We start from the raw sequence: 5,811 nt of genomic DNA, 5'->3' as shown, positions 1-5,811 counted from the left end.
ATGAACATTGCAAGATCCCTGAAATAGAACAATTTTCCAATCAAGATGAGTGGGTAGAGGGCACATTGGTAGAACAGATCACTGAGGAAGAGAAGATGGAACAAGCAATGAAAAATCTTGAAAAAACCCTTCACCTGGACTCTTTTGGACAGGTGTCATTCAGAGTGCCAAAGCCAACCGAAGAAAGCACATCAACTACTGGAACTTCACAGCAACCATCCCAAGAAAGCACTACACTGATTGCAGGGACATCTAAGGGCAAAGAGGTAATAGATTCAGAGCAGGAAATGATGGCAGACCGGCCAGCTACATCATAAGAACAAGGCCAAGGGCAGGTGCCTCCAGTTTGAACAAAAGCACCAGAAATCCCTGTACTACAAACTCCTCAACATGAGGAAAAGGGCAGAAAAAGGGACAAGCAATAAGACACACCGATCAGCAGTTTTGAAGAGCAGTCAGGGTAGAAAAGGCAGAGATTGAACCCCCTATCAGAGGAGGAATTTATTCAGAAGACCACGGACAACTTAAGGGAAGAAAGAGCAGTCAGCCAAGATACATCTCCGGTCACAGAAACATCGGCCAGTTCACACAGGCAGGAAATTGCAAGACCACATAGTGTGGAATTCTCTTCTGCCAGGCAACAAAGCAGGCAAGGCTCTGACATTAAGAAGGCATTTACTGAAATAAAAGCAAAGAATGAGCCAATAAGAATTCAACTTTACAATCATTTACTAAAAATGGCACCCACAAACCAGCAAAGGCTAATGTCAGCATATGACATTCAAGAGGGAAAGATGATCCTGAGTCACTTCAAGCCCAAAATGCAACAAACACAGTCAGCTGCTGATTACATCAGGTCCAATCTAGAAGTATTAGCCAGAGACATCCACCCGATGGACCAGATTGAGTTACACAAGCAAACCGGGGAAATGGTATACTCCACATTGGCAGACAAGGCATTCTTGGCCCACAAATTGCAGAATTCATTAAACAACACCTCTGCCCAATTGGAGTTGGAAAAAGCTTCTTCTTTAGCTAAGGATAACAGAATTAAGTCCTTAGAAGAGATTATCATAGAGCTGGGACATGATCCCAAGGATCCCAAAGGTATTCAAGCATTGATAAAGAAAAAGGAGAATGACATTGCTGCCCTCAAGAAGCAATTAAAGCTGCCAATTACTATGCATCCACAAACCACAGAGGTTGTGAAAGAAAAAGAAGAGGAGGACTTGGTGGACTTAGTGATGAGGATGAATGAGAGATTGGCAGAAACAGAGAAGGCATTGGAGGAAGCACTACAAGGAAAATAGGGAGAGTTGGCCTCTCAGCCATCTCAAACAGCTCCAATTGTTACAACTGCTACTTCTACAGTTGCAGCAGCAATCCCCTCCACTGTCCCGACATCAACAACAGGTACATCAGCCACAGATACTTCAGCAGCAACAGCAACAGCAAAAGATACCAGCATGACCATGGAAGAGCTGAGGAAGTCAATAAAATAGCTAGAACTCCAAATCATAGAGCTTAAGGAAGCCAAAGAAAAACTAGCCAAGCTAGAGGTAAGCTATGATAAATCTAAAATAACTGTGGCAGAAAAAACCAGAGAGGTAAAGGCCTTGGAAAACAAGATAAAATCCTTGGAGAAAGACCTTACTCTTCATAAACCTCTATCAGAAATCAGAACAATTTTGTGGACTCACATTGGCAAATCTATCACTGATCAATGGCAATCAATTCAAACAATCCATGAGCAAATTGATCTAATAGAAATAGCCCGAGTAGAGATTCAAAAGGCCAGAGCATTATTGGGTAATATGCCTGAACAGGCCAATAGATTAATTCAATTTTTGAACACTCACACCAAGGAACAACTAGCAGCTCTGAATATCAGGGACAGAACAGGCACCATTTTGATAGTGAAAAAGGTGCTGACCATGAGGAATTTTATACAGAATCTGGAAAGAAAGTGCCAAGAAATGCAGATGGAAATAAATGCATTTACAGAGAAGTTTACAATCTTGCAGCAAAAGGGTCTACCCAGTTTATTAACCAGCAATCAGAGATTGTTGACACATGAACAATATGCTCACAGGGTAAACACATTTGCTGCAAATCAAATCACAGCATCATCAAGCACTTCACAAGACACAGCACCCCCCTCTGGACAGAGCTTATATGACAAATTGGAGAATCTGTTCTATATCAAACATGAAATAAGGCATCTTTTTGCAGTCGAGCCCAACTTCTATAGGTATGTTGAAGCTGATGAAACATTCATAAAACTCCAAAGACACCAGTTGCCAACCGACCAATGGTGGCAGAACATGTTGGAGGTTTTACCAAGGTAGTTTTAGTTCTCCTTTTTTGATCATCTGCATTTAATGAAATTAAATGCACGTGCTACATATCATAAAAATGGAAACAACATAGGAAGGTAATTGAGCTAGGGCTGTAGCTCATTAAAGCGGGGCAACGCATAGGTGAAAGAGCCAGGACAGCAACGCAGGAACGTAAAACAAAGAGACAGATACCAGCCGACTCATTGAACTGAAAAGTCAAATATATCTGACCAATTGAACAGCCAGTGCACCAACAATCACTTCTGAATTCATTTATTTCATTTACTTCTGTAAAAGTAGATGGATGAAGTTATTGCCCGATATTTTCTCTATGAGATATTTTGTAACTCTTTTTGTATAAATACCTCCCTTAGAGATATATTGTTGTTGGTTGGTGAATATCATTCTGGACTTGCGCTGTAAATTTTGAGAACCCTTCTGAATAAATATTGTTGAATGCTTTGCTGATGAACTTGTTGGTTGTGGAATTAATGGCTAAAGAATATGTTACAAAATTCTCGTATTACCTCATGGATCAATAAGTCTTTTTAACTCTTGTTCTACTGTTCCTGTGTTTTATATATCATCTATATATCATGTTCTAAATTGCAGGAAAAAAGAATAGCCCAGAATTTACTTTGCTATACTCTGTGTTCAATTCCTGTCATTTTTTATGTTTTCTACAGGACTAGCATAGGCGGGAATTCTTGATTGCTCCTGTCTCCCTGGTTCTTGCACCTTGAATATAATTAAGGAATTCTTAACTGCTCCTTGGTAATATTTATTCATTTTCCCTCTGTTAGCATAATGAAAGATTCTTAATTGCCTTTCATTCCCTGACCCCATTTCATCTTATTCCAGCTTGAAGATTGTTCCATGTTTAATTATCTTGCTCTGTAGTTCCTCCTTTTGCCAAAGAAACCATACCCAGCAGTTCACCTTCATTGACTCCATTAACCCAATGGTCTGAACTTCTCATATTTTGCAGCCTTGTTTTATTGAATGTTACCATCCAAACACCAAACAAATACTTGTACTTCATAACTAGCCTAATATATAGCAAAACAAAGCTAAATCATAAAGAGAGAGCCCTCTCTGGTTGTATATTGGCTAGAATCTGCAGCTAAAAGATTGGTTAGTGGTTACCTCAGTCGTATCCCCTCCTTAGAGTTTTCCTAGGGGACAACCTGAGTGATAACATCATTGGCGACTCAACTGGGGATCTGAATGACTGTTTGTTACTGCTGTCTATTTTCTAAAGCTACAGATGGAGCCTGAAGTTAGCCAGGTAGCCTTTGAAATTGTTTTTGTTGTGCATTTACAGGAGTAAATAAACGCTGCTTCAGTCAATCTCCAGTCTAGTTTTAGGCTCTAAACAGTTGTCCCAAAGATTTGATCAGTTTCCTTGTTTTAACATATTTAAAGGAAAGATCAGAGCCATCTATATTTCAAAAATCTTCCTTCAAAATATTGCCAAAATTTATAACTCCAAAATTTCCAGAAAATACCAAAAACAGATTTAGAAGCTGGCTCCAAAGAAGAAAACTCGTTACACTAGATCAAATCTAGATCCAAATCCTCCAGCTATTTTTGAAAATCCTAACTTGATCTCTAAGAGCCTTAGAAGACAAGAAAGTCCAGAAAATTCTGCTAATTTAAACCTTGATATACTTCAGCAAAACCTTACCCAATCTGAGCTTACACCTGCTAAAGCAACAGTCCTTTCTACTATCGCTGCAACATCTTCTAGTTCACCATCATCACTCCAAAACCTCTTTTCCACTCCCCCATTTACAACACATATTTCCGCTGCTGTCCCTGCTGTCCCAACTATCCCATTTATCCCTGTAAATATGGAAAACTGATATGCTCCCTTGCAGTTACCTGCAAACCCAGGGGCTATGCCTCAAGATTATCAAAGCAAAATTACATATTTTGATGGTACTGGCTCCTATACAGCTCAACAGCACACCAAGAAAATGCAAGATTATTTTGAGAACTATGAAATTGATGATAATGATGTCAGAATGAAAATTTTTGTCCAAAGCTTAACTGGGGATGTAAGGACTTGGTTTAGGTCCCTCCCTGTAAATTCCATTGTTGATCCAGAAGCCCTTTATCAAACCTTTTTAAACAGATGGGAAAAGAAGAAAGATCCTTTACACATTCTAACAAAATATGAGAACTTGAAAAGAGGCCCACAAGAAATTGTCCAAGACTACTGTGCCAGATTCAATAATGTCTACAATGCTATTCCTCAAAACCTTAGACCTCCACCTGATTTAGCCTTGATCAAATTCCCTGATGGATTAGATTCCGACATGGCATATGAGCTGAGGGAAAGAGATCCCCAAGCTTGGCAGACATGCAGAATATAGCTGTTAGTGTAGAGGCAAATCCGATATCTAAACGAAATCGGGAAAGAGCAAAAAGAAGAACAACTTTCAAAGAAGAGCCTTCCGCATTTGAGCAGAAATTAGATGCCATCATCAAAGGAATGGACAGACTTGGAGATAGAGTGGAAACTATTGGGAGAAAATCTTCTTGGGAAGGTCAAACAAGTAACACCACAAGAAATCCAAACTTTAGGAAAAATCAAAACCCTAACACCGGGAAGGCTGGTCCTGACCAGAATATCAGACCTCCTTTCCAAGAGAACTATGCTGAAGCTTCAACCTCTAGTGAACCTATAGAGGACCCTCACATCAACTTAATGGGCCTCAATAGTGAACAACAAATTTTCCTAACCCAGGATGACCAAGAGGCTCATGCTTTCAACCAATTTCAAACCAAATCCGGAGAATCATTTGATTTCAGAGAGGGCTATGATGCAGTTGTCTATGAGGTTCATAAACAATAAAAATTGAAAAGTAGAACAATAGATGTGCCTGAGCCCAGCAAGCCGAAAGACATCAAACAGCCTAAAAAAGCAAAGGATAAAACTTCCCCTACAGAACTCCCTGCTAAAACAGACCTAAACCCAAAAGAGCCCACAATAGAGGACATTTCAGACTTACAGCCATCAAATAATCAGCCATCTACCTCCTTTCCTCCAAAAAGGAATGTAAACAGCTCTCCTGAAAATAATTTCAAAGCAGATTTAGTTCATAACAGCACTTATGAAAAAGAAAAAACCATGGAAAACACAGCTGAAAAAGAAAAGCTTGCTGCCCTAAATGCAAAAATTCAAGTCGAAAAACCTTTCAACTTAGAAACATAAATAGGCAAGCTAAAAATATCCATTCCACTGTCCGAATTGGCTAAACATGAGGTCTATAGACAACAAATCAGCAGGACACTTCAGATTTCTGAAAATAGAGATGCAGTGAATGTCCTGGATGACCAACCAGAGCTAATTTTTGGTCCGGAGGTTAATGGTAAATCAGTAGATGGAGGAGTCCCTCCATTCTATATAAGCCTAAACATCCATGACAAAGTGCTTCACAATGCAATGTTTGACTTTGAGGCTTCT

This window comes from Pinus tabuliformis, chromosome J (assembly GCF_031772625.1).
Source record: "Pinus tabuliformis cultivar Carrire ecotype Pingquan chromosome J, CPIR1, whole genome shotgun sequence".
In the NCBI taxonomy this organism is placed as follows: Eukaryota; Viridiplantae; Streptophyta; class Pinopsida; order Pinales; family Pinaceae; genus Pinus; species Pinus tabuliformis.
Note: the sequence above shows the minus strand (reverse complement) of the source record.